General features: G+C 45.3%; 1 protein-coding gene across 1 annotated transcript in view; it reads left to right on the forward strand.

Moving 5' to 3' along the window:
• Nucleotides 1-1,997: 1,997 nt before the first annotated feature.
• Nucleotides 1,998-22,757, forward strand: part of Klhl29 (kelch like family member 29) — a 298,502-nt gene continuing 277,742 nt past the window's right edge. The window contains exon 1 of the mRNA XM_052186148.1: nt 1,998-2,439. The gene's annotated coding sequence lies outside the window, so the exon portion shown is untranslated. The remainder of the gene's footprint in view (nt 2,440-22,757) is intronic.

Consider the following 22,757-nt stretch of genomic DNA (forward strand, 5'->3'; position numbering starts at 1 on the left):
AGAGAGAGAGAGAGAGAGAGAGATCTCCGAGGATGGCTTCCCATGGAGCTGGCATGCCTGTAGCTTCCTTTTCCTTCTCTGTGCATTGAGTTGCCTGAGATATTGCCTAGGTGTCTATTTTAAATCCCAAGCAATCCCTCCCTGCCTCGCTTCCCTGTTCTCCATACTCTTCTGGTACCTCGTTCACCATCTTACCAACTTAGTATTCAAACCACACTTATATTTCACCTCCAGGTGTAGTTTGAGGACCTCCAGGGACTGTTTTTCCCCCAACTGCTACCCTATCTCCCTCTGAGGAGCCTCTGTGGCTGCCTTAATGTCACACTGACTGTCCTGGCTGTCCTGTCATGGGGTAGATTCCTCCGGGGTGGAAACACTGGGCGTCCCTAACCCACCTTTCAAGCTCTCATACACTAAAACTTCACCCGATTTCCCCCCCAGGAAATGCAGTAACTCTAACACCAATGGCCCATCTCCCTGCTCTCTTCCTCCCTCTTCACTGACACTTCTCCTGCTACCCTCAGCAGATTATTTTTATTTATTATTTATCAGCCATGACACTGTACCGTGCTCCCTACAAGATATTAAAGGATACACAACCCCTGCACTGAGTTTACAGCCAAACAGCAGAGCTGTGGATCTGACATCACAGGAGGCCCCTGAGAGAAAAGACCTCTGGCAAAGTCCTCCCTCCTCCCTGGGAAAACCCTGAGTTGTGCCTAGTAAATAAAGCCTTCCTAGGACAGCCTGCCCAGATCAGCTCTAAAAGCCATGTTCCTCCCCTAATGCCCATCACCACCACCACCACCCCAGTTTGAAATAGGCCTCGGAGTATTTTCGTGCATGGGGGTGGGTTATGGGTGAAGAGAAATGAAGAAGGAACCCACAGACTATAAACTTCAGACTTTAACCTTTAGACTTGCCTGAAAGATGGAGGGGAACTGAGCCACAGGCTTTTCCTCTGAATCTCAAAACAGGTGAGGGGGTCTGTGGGTCTGGGAATAAGAAACAGACCTGCAGAGTTAGCCACCCAAGGAAGACAGGCACAGAAGTGTTCTGGAGAGATGAAAATGCTCACACCCACACGAGATAGCCACAGGTCTCCAGACAAAGTTTCCTCTTGGTATTCCAGTTAGGGTCTACGTAGACAGCATGCATAGAAAGCGAGGAAGACTCCGTCAGTGTGGACCTCGGGAGGGTTGGCTGCAGCTGGAGTGTCAAAGCAGGCCTATGTGATCTGAGCAACTCAGGGAGGTCTGTGAAAACAGGAAAGTTCTGCACCGCATTTGCTCAAGAGTCAGGGCAGATGCAAGAAGGCAGGACTGGCGTGGCTCGCGGTGGTCTTTCGGACGTGGACATTCCCTACTCCTTCTCGAGGCTGGAGTGTCATAGGGAGGGCGGAAGCTGAAAGACGATTGGACTTTTCTTTCTCAAACTTTTCCACCAGTTTCCTCAGGTGTTGAGAGCAGCAAGGAAGCTCCCTTCAGTCTGGATCCTTGAAGCCTGGGCTCTCGGAACCCGGAGGCCATGGCCCAGCTTCCCGGCCACGCGCTGTGAGTCTACCCAGCGCGGCCACTGAGCCTGACGAGCCGGGAATCATCGCAGGGGGCGGGGGCGGCGGACGGACCATGGACACACCCGCTGGCATAGAGCCTGGGGCCCGGCGCGCGGCTGCCGGGGATCCCTGGGGCCCCAGGAGCCAAGCGCTGAGCCGGGCCGGGGGCGCCCCGCCTCCCCCACCCTCCGCCCCCGCCTACTCCGGCGTCTGTGATTGGCTCCGCCCGCCCCTGGCTGCGCGCCGAAGCCCGCCTCCCTCGCAGCTAAAGCAGACGGTACCCGGAGAGGAGCGAGCCAGAAGGGAGCATGGTCCCCGCGCCGCGGCCGCGCCAACCCCCGCGCCGCCGTCGCCGCTGTCCCTGCCACCGCCGATTTAGCAGCAGCTCCAACCCGGGCGCCGGCTACCCAGCGCACGTCCGCAGCCCCGGCCATCGGCGAGCCTGAGCTCAGCCCCCGCCCGGAGCCCGAGCCGGAGCCCGGAGCCCGGAGCCAGCCCCAGCCCCGCGGCCGCCGCGGCTGCGGGGAGAGGGCGGGGGCGATGCTGCCGGAGCCGCCGCCGCTGCCGCCGCCTCGATGAGAGCCGCGCCGCACCGCGCATAGCCGCGCAGGCTGACGGGCAGAAGGACTGACTTCCCTCTCCCGGGCATCCTCCCTGGGCTGCCGGGAGGCGGCGGCGGCGGGGGAGGAGGAGGGAAAGGGGGAGAAGGCGGAGAGCAGGAACGCGAGGAGGTGGACCTGGATCCGTTTCTCCCGGCCAGGACGCGAGCGGCCCCAGCTACCGCTACCCGCCGGCGCCGTCCCCTATCCATCAACCCTCCTGCACCCATCCGCGACCCTGGGCTCTCTGCGCGTCGGGCCGGGGCCGGAGCGGCGCGGCCGCAGGTAAGAGCCGGGTCAGGTTGGGGCTCTTGGGATGCTGAGCCGGATGGAGGGGCGGGGGTGAGGGTTCCCAGGGTCCTGGTAGCTTCTGGGCCAGGCAGGACTTGGGAGTGGGGCCCAGAGCCTGGAACACTGGGCTCTGCTCTGGCAGTGGCGGCGGCTGGAGCTGGAGCCTCCCGCGTCTGGGCTCGCAAGCCTGCAGAAGCCCTTGCGCCTGCGCTGCTCCGCGGATGGAAAAAAAGGGGGAAAAAACTTCCTGCCCCCGGGTGTGTTATGCAGGGAATGCCTAGGGGAACTATCGCAGTGGTCGAAGGTGCTGGAAGCAAATATGACACCGGAGCCCGGTAGCGCTGGGCCGGGCCGAGCCGTGTGCGCCCCTCTCCTGGCCACCTCCCCCTGTGCGGCCCAGGGCCCCAGCAGTACCGGGGGACCCAGAAAGCACTGGAAAGCTGGTCCCCAGGGCGGCCGTGTGCCCTGAGGGTTGGGGAGGTGCGCGCCTGTATGCCAAGGGAAGCTAGATGACGGGTTCTGCCCCTCGCGTTCTTAGACCCAGCATTTGGGAACCGGGTTTCTTCACTGGATCCCAAGTAACTTTCGAGGTGGAAGAGCTTGAATATCATCTGAATGGAACCCACACAGACCGTGCCATGACCTCCCCCTTCATTCCCTTGACACCTTGTGGTTTCCAGCGGGGGTTGGAGGTGGGAGGACAGCTTCAGGGATACGAAGGGCGGGGAGGTGGTGGCGAGTGGGGAGGGGTTGTTTATGTGTGGGATAGTGGACCCGGAGACACGTAGGTGGGAGTGTGTGGCCGCGCGCCCAGACTGCCACGGGCGATGCGGGCTGACCGCGGGCTCACGTCCGGGTCCCCGTGGCCTGGAGCTGGTAGAAAGCAGGAGGGTTATCTGTGGTCGCGCGCTGGTGCCCTCGCTGGGCAGTGTCTGCCCCAGGCCCCAGGGGAGAGAGGCGTGCTCGCTCCAGCCCAGATCTTGGAACTGCAGCCCAGTTTCATTCCGAGCCTGCTCCCGGGGCAGCTTCAGTGTGCGTTTCCTGGGGGAAGGTGGAGACGCACTGCCTGCCTGCGGATGTTCTCCCAGGAGCGGGCGACTGCAAAGCGCGAGTCTCGGATGCCTGGGTCCGCCTGCTAAGAAGCCCGTTCTCTCTCTTCGCTGGCCTCTAGAACCAAAAGGCAGCAGCGGTCAGTTGACAGATCTCCCGTGGGTCCCCAGGGATGATGATGGGCGAGGAGCAGCCGGTGCTGCTACACGCGCGGCTCTGCGAAGCGTATCCTCTCTCCCTACGGTGTTTGCGAGGCGGCGCGCCCGGGGCGAATCGTGAACGCAGATATTTATGTAGCATTAGGCGAGACCTCTTCGCCGGAGGGACTAGATGTGGAGGACGCCTGGCTGCGACTGCCGAGAAACTTCCACTCCTCAGTTCTGGGACATTCATGCTCCGCCACTGCCAGCTCCAGCCCCTCATCAGCCGAGCAACGCTAGGATTTGGACTCCTCTTGCAGTGACAGATCTGTCCTGGTTACAGCTGTATTTATCCTCATTTCATTCTCTTTAAAGCCATTTGTCTAGTCACTACAGAGTTTCTCCCCTGCCGTGGTCTTACTGCTAACTCAGACCAGGGAGGGCAGATTTGAGAAATTCTTTCCGTTCAGGATGAATGATAGCACATTTAATTAGTCCACCTCATTCTTGACTTTTTAAATTTAAATTAAGGGTGTGTGGGGGGGAGGTGGAGAGCTAAACTTTCTAATTATTTTTCACTGTGGGGGGGGTCGTGGTGTTTAACAATTGTATAGATTATTCATACTGACACTAAGAGAAAACGTTTGTGGAAGGACAGAATAAGAGTTCGTTGCCATGCATGCATTTGATAGTCTGCCTGTTCTACATGTTTAGAGCAGTGGGTCACAGTGTCTATGTTCCCATATATTCTGGAGTGCATTGGATTTATCACATTGCTACAAATCAGGAAATCACTAGCATGTGTGCCCTTAAACCCTATATGAATTTAATAAGGTTTAACTTGGCTTATGGGCTGATGTATTTAGCCAATTTTAATAACTTTTCTGCACAGGAATCTTGCTAGTCCACAATTAAGAAAAACATTGTCTTTGGTCCAGTCTTCCCATTTCTACTATAGTTGTGGAAATGAGTAGGTCTCCAACTTTCATTTGCAAGCAACAATCCAAACGAAATACCTAAGAGTTTTAGTGAAATAAAATATCCTATGGTAGCCATGGAAACAAATAGATTAAGGGTTATTGGTTTCTTCTGTTTGTGGTGGGGGTGGGGTCCTAATGTTGGGTCTCTTGAGTTATGTTTCTAATGAATGGTGGTCACACTCCAAATACTCAGTGTGGGAGATAAGCCGTAGCAGAATTCAGTTTTGTGAGGGGTTTATTAGAACAAAGACTACCCAGAAGCCCGAGAGAATGACTTCTGCTAACTGCAGCTCCTCACATCCAGAACGCAAATGCATAAAGCCATTTTTGTTTTGTGTTCTTTCAAGCAGATGAGAATTGAGTCTGTATTTTTTAGGACTGGAAGATGTAGTTTGCTTGTAAGCTGTTACTAAAGGAATCCTTAAGTTCAGCCCCTATTTTCTAGGAATAAAGATGTTACAGTATAGATGAAGTGTGTCACAGTTACTATCAAGACCTGTCAGTTTGAGTGAGGCAAATCATTAGTCTATTCAAATCTTGCCTATTTCAATATTCATACATTTCCTTGGTGATCAATTCTAGTTTTGTTTACTTAATCAACCTTATAAATCTTTAGCATCACTTTCAATTGGGCTATCTTTCTCCCTTCCATTTATCATTTGATTTGGCTACAGATCTTTCCTAATTGAAAGCATTTCCCTCTCTCCCTTAACTAGTTTCCAAAAGTTTGTGTGATTTGCAGTAACACAGAAGTAAAAGAGTTAATTCAGATAACACCATCAGAATCTCATTTGTTAAGACTGTGGTGTGTGTGTGTGTGTGTGTGTGTGTGTGTGTGTGTGTGTGTGTTTCTTTTTCCTCCCACAGGCTTACTATAAAGCTTTTTTATTTAATGGCCAGGAGATGTCAGTTTTAATCTAACAGAATTGACTAAAGTTTTTCCTGCCTGCTTCTTTTCTCCCTTTCCTTTCCCCTACCATCCTCTCTTCCCATTCCCCTCCTCCTTTTGTGGCATAAGGACTCTTTTGTGTCTTAGCTCTATCGGGTTTGAAGAGCCATCAAAGCTGTGTATTAGAGTCAGCTTGTCCGTCTGTAAGATCTTTTCAAGTAATGGATCGAGCCAGAAGGTTCCAGAATACCAGAGGATTTTCCCAAATATAACATATATTTAGCCGTAGCACGGTCTCTAGGATCACAGTAACATTGTAAGTCCTCAGAACAGGCTGTTTTACTTAACTGCAAGTGATGATTTTGCTCATCCTCTTTCAACTTTGCTTTCTAATGATGCAATCCCATGCTAATCGCAGCCCTGTATATTTCAGAAATATCAAGGCAAGCATTTGCACGCTACTGACTTATTAGGATCAGGCAAAGTAATTGGAACACTTAAGTTCAAAGTCAGAAGGAGAAATGGAATTATAGCCAACCTTATGATTCTATAATCAGCCAACTAAGCGCCTACTTGGGGGTAGGAGGAGGAAGAAACACCAGGAATAAGAACTCCAGCCTTTGATGGCTGTGGATGAAGCCAAATTGATGCAGTTGCAGTATAAGGTGACTAGAGAAAGAGACATCTCTGTAACATATACCCCCCCACACACACACATACCTTTCTTAGTGTTAGGCACATCTCAACAGAAATTCTCAACAGTTTAGAAACTGGGGAATGCTTCTACTCGATACAGAAGAGTAATTTTTATTGCTCGAAAACATATCTAAGATCCGCTCCTAGTATTTGTAAACAATTAGGTAGTATGATTCCTGCAAAGTATTTCACATGCAATGACTTTTACCCTAGAAAATGGATATAATAATTTTGTTTAGTAAGGAGAGGTATATATTAGAATTCTTCACTAGAAGCTAGGATCAAAAATGCTTGCAATCACAGCCATCCTAAAATCAAACTCTAAAGCTCTTCTTCCAGCAACTACCCACTTGCTCTCCTCAGGTCTGGGGTCAGAAAGGCAAACCCTACTGTCTTCAGGAAATCATCTGAAACCAGAATTGAAGCTTCAAATTAGGAGGAGGCCAGCTGATTGATCATCGGAAGCCGCAACCGAGTAGCTGGTGAAATGAACGTCATTGTTCAGGGGCATTTCCACCTTGGATGAAAAGAGAAGAGTTTTCTCCTGTGAGGCAGAGTAGCTTTGTGAAATACAAATGGTTTCTGAGACTCTACGCTGCAGCTTCACAGATGACTCGGACACCTAAGCAGAACCCTGGAGCATGAGCACGGCAGGGCATCTGGGTTAGGTGAAAAGGACCGAGCCCAGGGTATTAAGATACTGCTGGCCCTACAGGTGTCTCCTTTTAGCATTCACGTTATGAAGTACTGCAAACATTTAAATCATTGACCAATTTGAGATACACATACACATACACATATAGACATGCATTTGTCTTTATACACACACAAATATACTCTGCTGTTTAAAAAATATGGTTTAAAACAGTAACAGAATTTACTGTCTTCGCCATTTTTCTATGAATACTGACGTGGTATTCCTACTTATGTTATTGAGCAATGGGTCTCGGAAACTTATTCATCTTGTCATGTGGAAATCTTAAATGCCAAAGTTTATTCTCTGCTGGGCAGCCACCATTCTATTCTGTGTTATAATAAACTCGGCCGTTTTAGATGTCACATGTACATGAAATAAAACATTTATTATTTCGTAATTAGCTTATTTCATTTAGCATCATACAATCATGTTTCCATCCATGCAGTCTCATACTGTCAGAATTTCCTTCCCTTTGAAGACGAGTTAATATTCCATCTAGTGTGTGTATATTTTGTTTGTTCATCTGCTGGCGAGTGTACGGGCCATTTCCTCCTCTTGGCTGCTGTGAGTGATGCTGCAGTGTATTGGACTGTGTGGATATCACTTGAAATGAGGGTTTTCCTTCTTTGGCAGCATATACCCGGAAACAAGATCACTGCATTCTGACGCATTAGCACTAACAAATGTAGATCTCTCATTTTAAGAGCTCGGGAGGATTGCAGTCAGTTGAACAATGTCAAACATCCAGTGCGGTAGGTACTGCTGGCATTCGTCTTGATGTGTGTGTGCATCCCCTCCAAAGCCTCTTCCGTTCCCTGGGCTTTCTTTACTTTAGGAGTTTGGTTGAATTTTGGTGACAGTATAGAGTGGGTGGCTGCAAGGGCTTCATGTGGAAGTTGTCTCTGTGTAACATTGGGAAGAGCCTTTGTCTCACAAGGCCTCTGCTCATGAACATGGAGGGGATCGTGGTAGCTGTCTAGGGATAGAAGAAGGGACATCCCCTCTCCCCTACGCGCGCGCGCACACTGGTCTGGGGAGATGGCTTAGGGAAATGGTTCTCAGCAGGGGTCACATGTCAGATATTTACATTCCAGTGAGTAACATTAGCAAGATTTCAGTCATGAAGTGGCAATGAAAATAATTTTACGATTTTGATACAGTTCCTCACCTCGACATGAGGAACTGTATTAAAGGGTCGCAGCACTAGGAAGGTTGAGAAATGCTGACTTCGTGGGGAAGGGCTCTTGCCTCCAAGTCTGATAACCTGAGTCAGAGCCTCAGAATCCATGCGATGGGAAGAGAGTGGAGACTCCAACTGCGATGAGGCACATGCATACACAATTAATATTTTAAGAAAGGTTCACACACAGAAAAAAGCAAGTTAACTTAAAATATTTTTTTTTGCCAAATGAAGGGGGAACCCTGCTAAACCGTGTACCATACAGAGGCACCTCACAAAGCAGATCTCTGCAGCGTGACAGAGAGATGACAGCAAATCGTGGAGCTGATTGAAGTGGAGACCCGAGCCCTCCCGGTGTTAGTCTTAAGTATTTTAATGACAAGTCAGGGTGTGTCTGTCTATGCTTCGGTCTGTGAGCCTCAAATGATAATATGAGTTCTGAAAATCATAAGATGATTTGCATCACAATTCCTACGGTTCAAAAAACCCTTCATGGATTTGATGTATGAACTTTTAATTCCATTTTTAGTATCATAATTTTAGCATTGTCGTGGATTTCAGAGGTCAGCTAATCTACCTATTATTCAATCAGCAAACCTTTCTCAAGCCCCAATAATAAAATAATAATAGCTTCTGGTTATGGCTGCCCACCATATTTTAGTACTTTACATATATTATCTCTAATCCTCATATCAATACCACGAAGTAGGGATTATCCACACTTTACAAATGATGATGAAGTCTGGAGGTAATCAACTGGCTCATACTCACAAGCCCAGACATCTCATACTGCTGAGTTTGAACACAGAACCCTCAGCTTCTAATTCTTTGTGTGTGTGTGTGTGTGTGTGTGTGTGTGTGTGTGTGTACATGCATGCGTATGCATGAGCTACCAAGTTGGCTTACCTGGTGCTGAGGATGAAACCCAGGGCTTCATGCAAACTAGATAAACAGTCTACCAGTCAAACCGCATCCGCAGTCCTGTGTGCGTTTCTGATGTATACACGCACAGTCTGGGTACTTATCCGTTTCTGCTGCCTTTTTCCTCTATGGAGAGACACTTCATTGTCTAATTAACTTACTTTTTCCCCATTTGACACAATGTCTCACTGTGGAACTCTGACAAGCACAGAGCTAGCTATGAGGACCAGGCTGGCCTTGAACTCATAGAGCTCCTCCTTCCACCTCTGTCTCCTGAGTACTGAAATTAAAGGCACCGGCTACTAGGCCTCACTCTTGCTAATTAATATTTTATGAACCTAATAACATTAGAAGGACTGCGAGTTTGGGACTATTAATGTGGTCTTGCCCACATTCATTGTCAGGCCTGCCTTTTGGATCTGTCTATCTGCTTCCATTTACTCCTGGAAGACTAATGAGAACCACTTTCATATGCTTGACTGGACCCTGTTTCCATCGTGAATCTGTGCAGAAAAGAAATAGCTACAAAAAAAAATATTAAAGAGCTAAGGATATACTTAGACCACCTACTAAAGGCTAACTGGACTAAACTTTTTCCATGTCAGGATCATCTAGCACAATGTCTGGCATTTCATTCCTCTATGAAAATGTTCGTCTGTGTGCATTTCCACCCAGAGAAGGTGTCAGGTGATAAACATCAAAGCCTACATTTCAGATTTTCTTTTCACTCAGTGACTGTGTAGTTACACGTTCGGAGTTTGTCATTGTGCGGAATTTTAGATGCTATATTCCAGCCTATATCTATTAAATATGCTTGTTGACGAATTCTAAGTAATCTAAATGGAATCTTGGAGGATTTATGACTTGAGACTTTGAAGACTAATTTTTCTCTTGGAATTGCATCATTCCAGTGATAACCGGATCTATGCGGGACTTTGGAGAGCCCACACAGAGTCTTGTCTTTTATATTGTGCCTACTTACGAAGTGTCTTCCCTGTGCAGATTTTACAATTTGTGATGTTTCAAAACCAGTATTGTTTTGAAGAAAAATAAAACTACTGCAAATCACAGAGACAGCCATGGGAGACGGGTAGCACTGCATTTGCCATCCGCGTCCGCTTTTTACCCTTTGCATTTGTCTTCCGTGAGACAGGGAAGGGTGTGAACAGAGCCTCCAGCACACACCGCAGAATTGTCTCTGCTCCCTTTTAAGGCTTCTGACTCAGGCACATGCAGGCTCCCTGGGAAGGGGGCACTCGTTCCAGACCTGAGGCCACGCCTGGGAGGAAGCCAGTGCTGAGCAAAGGTGGCCTCTGCAAGAGCTGGCCGTCTCTGGGCTGGCAAGCCACTTCTATACGCCTTTCCAGTCACCACGCCACCTGTGTGCTCCTCCCTTTTCTGTGTACAGGGCAGTGGTTCTTAACCCTCCTAATGCTGCAACCCTTTAGTACCCCCAACCATGAAATTGTTTTTGTTGCTGCTTCATAACTATAATCTTGCTACTATTACGAATTGCAATGTAAGCATCTGATATCTGATAGGTGACCTCTGATCATCCAACCCGCAAAGGGGTCACGACCCACAGGTTGAGAACATCTGGTATAGACGGAAGCTCAGGGTCCTCTTTATCCTTAAGGCATCCAGGTTTGAAAAGAAAAACTAAGGGATCACACAGCAGGGTGCTGTGGATGTTTTTTTTTTGTAAACCTAACGCTAGTCAACAGGCTTTGGATGAATCAAAGACTTAACAGCTTCCTATTTCGTCATTTAGTAACATTGACACTTGGCATTGAGGAAAACGATACAATGTTACCTTTCTGTCTTTCACTTTCAGTGTTGACTTCCAGCAGGAGACACTGGCTTCTGAATCACAATCGCTATTAAACCACTGAGGGACTCTTACTGGTACACATTTGGTACCTTGAAGGAACATGCAATTCCTGTTTGCAGAGAGGCACCAAGGAATGAATCTTCCTTGTCCTGTGGTACATCATCCTGTGGTGTGGGTGGTGTCATTCCCATTTTGTGTATGAATTAGAAAGGCTGACATGTAAAGATGAGTGTGAGATATCTAGGCCTGTAGTCTATACACCTGCTTGTCTAGAGAAGGGAGATGGCCAATATACCTTCTATAAGGATGGCCTATTGTGTAATAAAAATCCTCTCATGTTTAACTGCTTGCTAATTACCACAGGTGACTTTATAATAAGTCGAGGTTCAGTTATTTTTCCCTTCAAGTGTGACATAAACTCAAAGAAACAGAGACCTACTATGTAATTTCCAATACCTTCACACATAAACTTATTACCATTATCTTTAAAATTGAGAAAAAGTTTGACTATGAGGTACATCTGAGGCTTAGCCCCCCCCCCCCCCCCCCGGTGCCTATTCTTAGAAGCCGGAGGCCCCTGGAGGGCTCACTTGAATATATGAAAATTGAAGATTTTACATTAATAAATTCTTATTTGCAAAGCACTTAGTAACAGCATATACCAAATACTGGAAATAAGATGTTTCTGGATAGATAGCGTTTGTGGTCCTAAAGGGACAAAGGAGTGCCTTTGTCACCAGATTTAGGTTTGGCCCTGGCACAGCTTGATATTTGTTGGCCAGCTACACTGTAGAATCTCTGGTCTACTTGGAAATTGAGAGATGTTCTAAGGAGGAGATTTGGCTCATGAATGCAGTGTTGCTCTGACCCCTGAGGTCCATTCTTGTACGGTGCAAGTACAAGGACCTGAGTTCAGATTCGTCGTTCTCATGTCAAAAGCTGGCCCTTGCCATCTGTCACCCAGTGCTGAAGGGGTGGGATGAGAGGACAGGGGGCTTCTTCAGCTTCAGGCTGCTAATCCGCCAAAGATGATGCGCTCCAGGATTGTCGAGAGACCCTGTCTCCATGGAGAAGACAGAAATGAATAAAGAATGATACCTGCATTATCCCCCCCCCTACCCCAACACACTGTGAACACATGAAACTCAGTACATAGAGAGACACGGTGCACACATACACACACAAAAAATTACTTAAGAGACCAGAAAGATGGTGCATTGATCAAGAGTACTAGCTGCTTTCTCAGAGAACACAGGATTAAGCTTCAGCAGCTGCATAATGTCTCACAAGTGTCTCTAACTCCAGTCCCAGGACATGCAGTCCCTTTTTCTGGCCTCCGAGGGTACCTGACATAGGTACACAGGTCCCTTAGTCAGAAAACTGCCCATACACATAAAATGAATACATTTTGTAAATAAATATTAAACATTTAAAAATCACGCATACCTGATTATCACTGATAGAGAACAACATAGAAACCTAAATATAGTCGTTTGGTTAAAGCATGGACAAGCTTTTTAGAATGCTTGGCACATGGAATCCCTTATTGTTAAAGCAAGGTTTTCCACCACTGAGGGTAACGACAGGTGGGCTGACTTCCGCCTAGTCCACTAGTGCCCAATTTAGCAGGGGCAGCTGCCTCCAGTCCTCTGCCTAACACATGGTTACCATTCCTGGTAACTGCAAGGAGGCCAGTTGCTCTGCCTTCCTGGGCATCCTTAGTGGTCTCTCCAATGTGACCCTGAGGCCCCTAGCTCAGGCACCTTGAACTGTACCCACCTACTTTCACATGGAAGCCATTTTGTTAAAATGCCTTGTCTTAGACTCTTGGCATAAAGGAGGATTATTTTGTCCTCGTATTTGCTTGTTGGGATGATAGAAAGGACTTACATAGTCTGATCTTACTCAGAGAGCCTGATCAGTTTTCTGAGCAAAACTCAAGGGCCTTGGAGTTTGGGATACAAGGGCCACATTTAGAAACTGGGCTCGTTAGACCAGGAGACCTCGTGCAGAGGCATAGCTCGCCAGTCCTTTTACTGAAGAGCTTTCTGTGAGAGCAATGCTATAATCTATTTGGTTCATGCTGTTCCAACCAGCTTTAATCATCAAAACTGGAAAAATATTCCAACTGCGAAAGGAGCACAGCTCTTGCCGAAGCCTCGGTGTGCCACAGGGACACGCCAGAGCCTCTCAGTCCACCAGTCCACACAGCATGCTGTCAACAAGGAGTGTGTGGATCACTTCATGCGGTGTGAAGCAGCTGGCTTTTTCCACAGTGAAATGGCACAAAGACTTAACAGTTCCTCTTCCCCCAGAGGAGAAAAATGGTTTTCCTGGAAACCATGTTTGAAGAAGTCACGTTTTGCTCTATACAGTCTTCATCTCTGTTGTGACAGGGAGGGGGATTTCCTCACGAGCCCCAGGTGTCTGGCTAGGTCTGCTCTGGCAGCCCCAGTGTCAGATGGTACAGTAGACAGAGCTCCCAGGAGAGAGGAGATTTGGCTGAGGCTGGTAGGCTCCATGGACTAGGGCACAGAAAAGAAGGAAGCAGGCAGATCGGTGTGCCCAAAGCAGCCCTGGTTGCTGTCTGGCTGAGATAAAGACACTTCATCTCCAAGCTGGCTGTGAGCTGTGTCCTCAGGCAAGGTTTGAAGCCCTGGGTTCTAGCTGAGGAAGAAGCTTCTTGTCTCCTGATGTGTTCTCCTTCCAATGCATGAGAGACCATGGTGGGCTCTCTTTATAATCAGAGAGAGAGAGAGAGAGAGAGAGAGAGAGAGAGAGAGAGAGAGAGAGAGAGAGGGAGAGAGAGAGGGAGAGAGAGAAGATAGAAGAGAGAGAGAGAGAGAGAGAGAGCGCTGATCTGGTTCTCACCTAAGAATTTAAAATTGCAATTCAATAAAGCAGAAACTTTAAAAAAAAAAAAAAGGCTGACTTCGGGAGTCCTGGGGGAGGCTCCAGGGGTAGGAGGCATTCACTGAACTGCGGAAGTCCGAATTCAAGGTTGACATTGTTCTTCTTATTCTTGGTTTGCCTCCCAGAGTGTCTGCTCTCCAGATACTTTCTTTTTTCTTTTACTATCTAGAAGAGACACCTGGGCCACTTGACTCTCCATGGTCCTAAGAAAAGGGAAAAGCAGTTTACCACCTGGTGCTCTCTTCTGTGCTAGATGTGACTCGTGGGATCAAGAACAGGGTAAGAAGGAATAGGGACAGAAAATTATTGTCTAGAGACTGAGCATGGGACACGAGGGAGGATTCTGTCCTCGGGACTTCCTGGTAACAATGAAACATTGTTCAGTGCAACAACAGTATGATTAAAGGGTGAGCTAAGGATTCGAGTGCACACTTCTCCAGAGAAGATAGGTCAGTGTCCACGAAGCACACAAAAATATATTCAGCATTGCAATGATGAGGGAAATTCATGTCATAAATACAGTGAAATGTCACTTGGTGCACATGAGGATAACTGTATTCAAACAAAGGGAACCAGAACAAAGTGTAGGGAAGAATGTGGAGAAACTGCAAGCCTCGTTCATGGCTGGTACAAATGCATAATGGGGCAGCCACTGTGGAAAGCACAGTGGTTCCTCAGAAATGCTAAACATAGAATTGCCATGTGATATAGCAGTTCCACTTCTGAGCATGTGCCACAAAGAAGTGAAAGCAGAAACCGGACTGTTGTCCCATACACCACCAGTGTGGCTCATAACAGCAGAAGTAGTCATGATGTCCAGAGGTAGCAGTATACATGTCCATCGGTAGATGCTGTACCAGCATAGAAATAGCATCCAAGGTATAGTATCTGCATAGAGAGGAATAGCATCCAGAATGCAGTACCTGCATAGAGAGGAATAGCATCCAGAATGCAGTACCTGCATAGAGAGGAATAGCATCCAGGATGCAGTACCTGCATAGAGAGGAATAGCATCCAGGATGCAGTACCCGCATAGAGAGGAATAGCATCCAGGATGCAGTACCTGCATAGAGAGGAATAGCATCCAGGATGCAGTACCGGCATAGAGAGGAATAGCATCCAGGATGCAGTACCCGCATAGTGAGGACTAGCATCCAGGATGCAGTACCTGCATAGAGAGGAATAGCATCCAGGATGCAGTACCCGCATAGAGAGGAATAGCATCCAGGATGCAGTACCCGCATAGAGAGGAATAGCATCCAGGATGCAGTACCCGCATAGAGCCTTGGGAAGGAAGGGACTCCTCTCACATGCGTGAAATGTAGGAACATTATGATAATTGGAATGCACTAGTCACCAAAGGACAAATGCTGTGTGTATCTACTTGTGTGAGATATGTAAATTAGCCAAAGGAAGAGACAGAATGGTGGCAGTCAGAAAGCTACTGCTTGATGGATTTATAGTTTCCATTTGGAAAAATGAATGTTCTGTGTAGAATACCCAGCAAAGAGAATATATGGAAGGTCACAGAACTGTACTTTGAAAAATAGCTGAAAGGCTAGATTATTTTTATTGTGATGAAAGCAGATTTCTAAATATTCCCAACTGAATCGGTTTTAATTTTTAAATTTTATTTAGTGTATTTGTATGTATGTCTGTGTACCATCTGTATGCAGTGCTAAAGGAAGCCAGAAGAGGGCATTTGTCCCTCTGGACTGGTGGGAACATACAGTTATGAACTTGCCTGGAAATCAATCCCAGGTCCTCTGGAAGAGTATCCAGTGCTTTTAACCACCTAACTATCTCCCTAGCCCACTCCTGAATTAATTCTTTAATTGCATTATTTTCAGAATTCCTAAGTTCAAGAATTCAGCAACGTTTATATGTATACCCCATCCCAGTCCCAACTGGACATGTATTTATTTGATTTATTTTGTAACCGTTGAGGCAATATAATGAAATTCATAGATCTGGATGTTCATTACTCCAAGTTTCAATAATTGCAAATGCCGACACGATCATCATTCAAAACAATGAAAGATTCCCACCACTCCACAAGTTCTCTTGTGACCTCTCCAATCAATCTTTTTCTTCCTGCCCCAAACACTTTCTTACTTGACTTATTGGACTGCTTGCATAATCAGAGCTAAAGGCATTTTGTTGGTATTTCTCTCTAGAAGTATAGCAAGCAGAGTGCTAGACGCTTGTGTTACTGCTGAGCAGACATCACCCCGGCAGGAAGCTAAAGCACACTTGGGAGGCTACTTGGTGGCCACATTGAAGATAAGGACTTGGTGGGTGGCCTTGCATGTTTATGTCCCTGAACTGTAATAGTCCGATATACCCATTTATCCCTAGATAATTCTGACAGTTACCCACAGAACCAAGCAGACAGACACCCATGCCCTTCAGGCAGAGGGGTTGGATAGCCATCTCCAGCTCAGCATCTTGTTTCATGGCTAGAGTCCTTGGGGCCGGTTGATAACATTCCTTAGCCCTGTTGATGCCTTTAGTCTAGTAATAAAGCACAGAGCCCAGATCTGCAAGCCAAGGCCTGGACACAGGGGACCCGTGGCAGAGAGAAACACCCACTTTTCAAGAGATGTGCTTTCCTGGAGAAGCTGGAGGCTCAGAACAGTCATTGTTGAACAAGGGGACCTCTGGCTAGCTCACTAAAATAGCTCAGTTCCACCTCCCCTGCACTGCCCTTTAACTGCTACCCTGCTTGCCTGTTCCAATACTGCTCACCCTTCCAGGCTAGTAGGGACTCTGGTACAGGTGGCTGCTTCCCCTGCTGGAAACCTCCTGCTGGCTAGCCTGCCTTATGCTCCTGGGGTAAAATGGTGGCCTCATCTTTTGTGTATATTCCTTTGTTGTTTTTCTCTAAAGATCTAGGCCAATGCTTGTGTATTACAGTTTGGATATACGAGGCATAGAAAAGGCTGTCACTCTAAGATGGGCTGGGTAGAGCCAGAACCAGTTCCAACAAGCTAGCACACAAAAGAGCCAGGAACAGCCAGACCTCATCTCCTGAGTTCTAGCAGTGCTTCCAACTGCCTTGTGTGGAAAAAATGCAAACCCAGTAGATTTTCCTCTCTGACCACGTTAGCTGATGTCACCTGTTAATGAGGGTGATTTTGTAAAATGTGTGACTTGATAAGGGATCCCTTCAGCAGGGTGTGAAATGACTCTGTATCCGGAATCAGACCCAGAAAAGATAATCATTGGTTTATTTTCCCACAGGCTGGCTAAGAGTCTTTCAGGAAGCTAAGCTCAGGTTGGGAAGACCTTAGAGTCCCTGGTGAAAGTCCAGCCTGTGTTTGACTGTCCATGTCCCCATCTGGTCTCTTTTGAGTTATGTCTCCCTCGCACCCATCAGTACACTGTTCTCCTGGTCACGGATCATAAAGCCTGGCTTCTCACGGGAAGAACTCTTTCTTTTTCAGGAATTTGGGTACAGAGGTGAGGTTTTTTAAAAAGTAGCATGAATTTTTTTTTCTCTAGAAGCCCTAGAAAAAACAGAAAGTGCTTCTTTCAAAACTGAGAATAACTAACGTGACTTTATCATATGTTTGGCTGAAAGAATACTGTTTAATTATGATGGAAACTTGGTTAATTAAAAGAAATCAGAAACATAATTACCTGTATACTACAATGAAATGGAAGCACATACCCCCCCCAAAAGCCTGAAAATACAATATAATGCTAATACCAATTATCTCCCTATTTTAAAAAACTTCTAGTTATTAGGATAGTCCTCATATTTTTTATACTGAAAGGAAAACTTACCCAACCCAGGAATGAAGTGTTTGTAAGAGTAAGGATAATGTTGCCACTTCTTTGTCCCTAGAGAGATCAATAAGTAGCTGTGCCCATATTAACACTAGCAGAAACAGGGAAATACCGGCTCGTAGTAAGAGGAGGAAAATTTAAACAGTCATTTTTTAAAAGGGGGGAACCAATCAGCTTCATATAATCTACTACAAACAATATGTTCATCACAGCTATCGTAGACTCTCCTTAAAAATTAATTCTCCAGATTTTTTTTCCATTTTAGGGCTCTTAATAAGAGTTTGTGGACTATCTTAATAGTAGCTAAGCAAACTTCAAATCTGAGGCACCTGACTCTCACAGCCATGACAGTGTTCTCAAATAACTGTGCCCCCCCTCCCCGAAGTGGTCACAGAGACCTGTAAATAATATTTTTTTCAGTTAACCAGGTTTTGGATTGCAGAGTCTGAAATTTAATAATCATAATGAAAATAGCAATACAGTAAAAGGGGTGAGGAAGTAAAAAGAGGGAGGAAAAAAACCTCTTTGTGTGTTTGTTTGGTGTGTGTGCACATGTGTGCACGTGTGCCTGTGTTTGTGTGTGTGTGTGTGTGTGTGTGTTTGTGTGTGTAAAAGATGGTGAAAGGGAAGAATTGTCTCCATGTTTTCCTTCCTGTGGCTTCTTGTAAACAAGATGGCCGTGTGTGTGTGTGTGTGTGTGTGTGTGTGTGTGTGAAAGATAGTGAAAGAGGGAAGAATTGTCTAGATGTCCCCCCCCCCCCCGCCCGTGGCTTCTCGTAAAAGGATCTCTCTCTCTCTCTCTCTCTCTCTCTCTCTCTCTCTCTCTCTCTCGTGTGTGTGTGTGTGTGTGTGTGTGTGTGTGTGTGTGTGAAAGAGAGAGAGAGAGAGACAGACAGACAGACAGACAGACAGACAGAGAGACAGAGACAGAGAATTGTCTTAATGTCTTCTTTCTATGGCTCCTCATAAAAGAATGTTGTGTGTGTGTGTGTGTGTGTATGTGTGTGTGTTTGTCTGTCTGTCCGTCCGTGTGCAGGAGTATGGGACTGGCCAGCTGAGCTGGGGTAGATATAGGTAAAGCCCTTCCTAGAATCAGGAGGCTGCATCCTCTTTCTTGGGAGCATCCTTGGTGCCTTTGACAAACTGCTTCTCTGCAGCAATAGCTCCATGATAGTCTCCTTGGCAGTCTGCCAGAGGCTGTGAGCGTACCGAGAATTGTGTTTTAATAGAAGGCTTTACCTCTGATACAGATTTAAAATGAGGAAGAAACTTTCTGTTCCTCCGCCGGAGCAAAATGCATTTTGCTTCTTGTGAAATGCAGGTGATTACAAGCTCATCTTACATAATTTTATTATTTTCAATTGCTGCCTGTCAGTCTCAGGTGATGGGTTCCTGGGAGCAGAAAGGAGGCAGATTCTGGGCGATGATTAGGGGGAGAAAAAAAGTCACCCAGTCATTATCAAATTGCACAGAAGTTTAGAAAAGAGAATAATTATCTTTGTGACGACGCAGATCAGCAGAACTTGCTAAGTTAGACACGGCAGACATGAACTGAGGATCATTTAATAGCTTCTTGCAAAATGTATTTGCACTTCAACAAAAGGTTGGTATTTGAGAATTTAAAAAAAAAAAAAGAAAAAAAAAACATGTTCAAACCAAATGACGGAATTCTCTTGAACGACCAGATTTTCAAGAATCTGTGACACTGTCGAGGTGGTCCACTGTCACGCCCACAAGAGGGCATTTTCTCATCAACTACTGTAAAAGAGATTTGTTTTCAATGAGAAGCAGAGAGGTCTGGGGTGAGGCGAGTGTTAATCAGAGGGAGAGAAGGGACCTGGAGAGCTCTTTACAAAGGAGGCATGTGCCAGCCTCCACTTACCCGCTGCTTGCTGTGTGCAAGCCAGTGCTGCCAGCCAGACATGCTCTCTGTATATATATTCACTCCCTTTCAAATGTTTTAGTCCTACCGAAACTGGGATCTGAAGGAATCCTTTACAAGAGTTATCTCTAGCCCAAGATCTCAGGAACTCCTCTGTAGCTGAAGCCATCAGTAAGTTTACCATCACATTTGACTCTCTACTATTTTGAGATGCTGGTCAAAGACTATGAGTCCTGAGAGCCTTTACTGGCTCCAGCTTCCTGGTCCTTCTCTAGTTATTTGACACATATTTATCAAGTAGCTACCTCATGTCAATATGAAGCCCAAATAAACTTATCTGCATGGAGCATATGCTTCCACAGGGAGACTTGACATTAAAAAAAAGATACCAATCGATGCACTTTAGATAATTGTAAATATTGCAAGAAAATATAATTGGCAAAAGAAAAATAATAAGGTGTATTGTATAGAGGAGTTAGAGATGCTTCTTTGGTGAATAACTAATATTCCAGTTCTGTTTAATTGGCACTAATATTTGCTTGCAAAGGAAGTAAATTATTTTAACTCCTTCCCATTCAAAAAAGTTAGCCTTACTGTTTATTCTTTTATGGAACTGGAAATATGGAAAATAACAGGAGCAAAGTATGACTGTCAGGCATCAGCTTGATAAATAATGCTAAAAATTTCCCCCCCTATACCTCATAATTTTTAAATCACAGTATGTATTTATCACCAGTGTCCAGAATTTAAAATAGTTAAGTAATTTTAGTGTTTTTGAAAATTCGCTGTATTGTCTGGAATTCTCTCATCCCTTGTTTTGTTTGTTATTCATCCTGATCAGGCTATGATCAGCAGCCACCATTCAGGTCCACATCTTCTGCTCATAATACCATCTCTGCCATCCCCTACCATGAGGACCAGGCCACACTTAGCCATGGCATTTCTGTGGGTGCCAGTTCTGCCAGCCTGCCGAGTTCACAGCTACAACATAGGAGGCTCCAGGAGAGGTCTAGGATCTGATAGGGAGTTCAGTCCAAGAGCCACGATGTTGTAAGAGACTCATGAGAGAGTTTCTGAAGCCACAGTCAAAGCTTCATTTTGTTGTTGCTTTGGGTATTTATTCTTTGTTTGGGTGAGCACGGGCATGCCTTGGTGCGTGTGTGGGACCCAGGGGACAGCTTGCAGGAGTCAGTTCTCTCCTTCCACCATCTGCGTACCAAATTCAGGTTGTCAGGCTTAGCAGCAAATACCTTTAGACCTGTGGAACCATCAGTCCAATCCCAAAGCTTCACTCGGAACTTCCTGGTCTGAACAAATCAAGAAGTGCTTCATGGAAGAAGTAAACCTTGAACTTGGCTTTAGGGCATTTGGTAGAGATCAAGAACTAAATAAATATTCACCATGTAAAATTAGTGTGGAACATATTTTGACACTTAAAGTGATATCTATTATGTAGAATTTCAGGTCTGAAGTAATAATGTGCAATAAACTTATTGTCTAGAGATAGCTGTTATTAATATATTGCATTATATTTTCTTCCAACAGGGCCATATTTGCATATGAATTTTTGCATTTTACTTTTTTAAATTCAGTATAAGATAAATATCACTCCATCAGTAAAAATAATTCCCAATATCCTTGTTGGGTAGCTGTATGCTATTCTATTATGCCTCTGTGCAGTTACTTAGCCATTAGCATAGAATATTCGGTTTTCCTCTCCCGTGGCACTATAGTGGATATTCTTCTATGTTGTTTTGGTTCACAATTTTTTTAACAGGCAGATCAGCCAAGGCTGAGTTCTGAGGGCAATATTTGGCTTATCACATTAAGCAACAAGATCCCTGTTGTACATGTTACTATGAAAATAATAGGATCAGGCTATGGAATAGTTGAGTTTTAAATGATATCATGTTTGGATGGAATTCTAGAAATAGAAATGGAATCCAAGATTTGATCTTTTAAAAATTATGTAACTTTCCAATGATAAAAGTAGCATTCTTTATGGAAAATTTTGACAGAAAAAAAAAAAGACAAACCAAGTATACTGTTACTACTCAGAGATAAAAAACAATTAACATTTTACAATCTACTATGTTTCACCCTCAGCAGAATTAGGATGAAACTACGTAACATTTTATATCCTTTATCTGCCTTTTTTCCTCCTGCATCTTGTATTGATTTTTCCTTGTCATTCATTACTCATTCAGAAAAATTATCTTAGAAGGCTGTGTTTCCTTATATTTCGTTATGTTAATGTGTTATGTTTTATTTAATTTCCTATTGTTGGATATTCAGATCATATGGTTACTTAATACTATAAACATTTACTGTGAAACATACGGCAATAAGATAGTGTGGAACAAATATCTGTGGACACCGGAGTATCTCTTTAGGATTAATTCCTGGAAATAGCAGTCACTACAACAGAGACAGGCAAATACTGAAGATCTATGTATTGCTACATTGCCCCTGAAGAACTGGGCTCTTTCACCCCTGTCGCTACCCCCATAAGCAATGTGAACACTCATTTTGACCCACTCCTGCCTTTTGTAATTTTTAAGTTGGAGTCCGCTAGGTGGGTGAGTAATGGTATCTCGAGGTCTCACTTTGTACTTCCTTAATTACCAGTGAGCTGCAGCATTTGTCTCGGCATTTATTGACATTCCTGTCCTTTGCTTTTCTTCTATTTATATTTATCCTTTTCCCCCCTATTGATTTATAAGAACTCTTTATGCATAAGAGGATATTAACCTTTTGGTGTAACGCTAGAATATTTCTCGGGTTTGTCATTTGTCTTTTCAATTCGTTTACGGCTTCTCTGGTGCACTGAAGGCCTTATTTGCTCGGTCCTATTCATCAGCTCTGTGTGCTGGGTTCTCTTGTTTTTTATGCTTACAGGAATCCTTCCCATTCCTGGCTTTAGATATCTGCTCATTTGCATTTTCTTCTACTTGTTGGAGGATTCATTTTGCACATTCAACTTTTTTGTCCTGGTTTCTGGTTTTTGTTCTCAGACATAAGAGAAATTTAACTTTGTCTTAATAGCTAATTCTTCCAGCTCTGATTAGGAAAGGAATTTTTTTGTTGTTGTTGGCCCCACTGATTTAAACCACTGCCTCTCTTACACTAAATTCTTGCAGGCGAGCATGTATCTTTAGCCCATTTATTCCTTCCAGGCTGACCAAGTACTAAACCACATTGTTTTAATTATAGAATTTTTATTTGTATATTAAAATCTGGTCGTGTAGACTATCTCAGTCAGTATTATTTTCCAGAAATAATTGTTGGCTACTGTATCTGACACAGTTAGAAGACCAGATGAACTTTAGAGTCATTTTTTT

This window comes from Apodemus sylvaticus, chromosome 6, assembly GCF_947179515.1.
Source record: "Apodemus sylvaticus chromosome 6, mApoSyl1.1, whole genome shotgun sequence".
Taxonomy (NCBI): Eukaryota; Metazoa; Chordata; class Mammalia; order Rodentia; family Muridae; genus Apodemus; species Apodemus sylvaticus.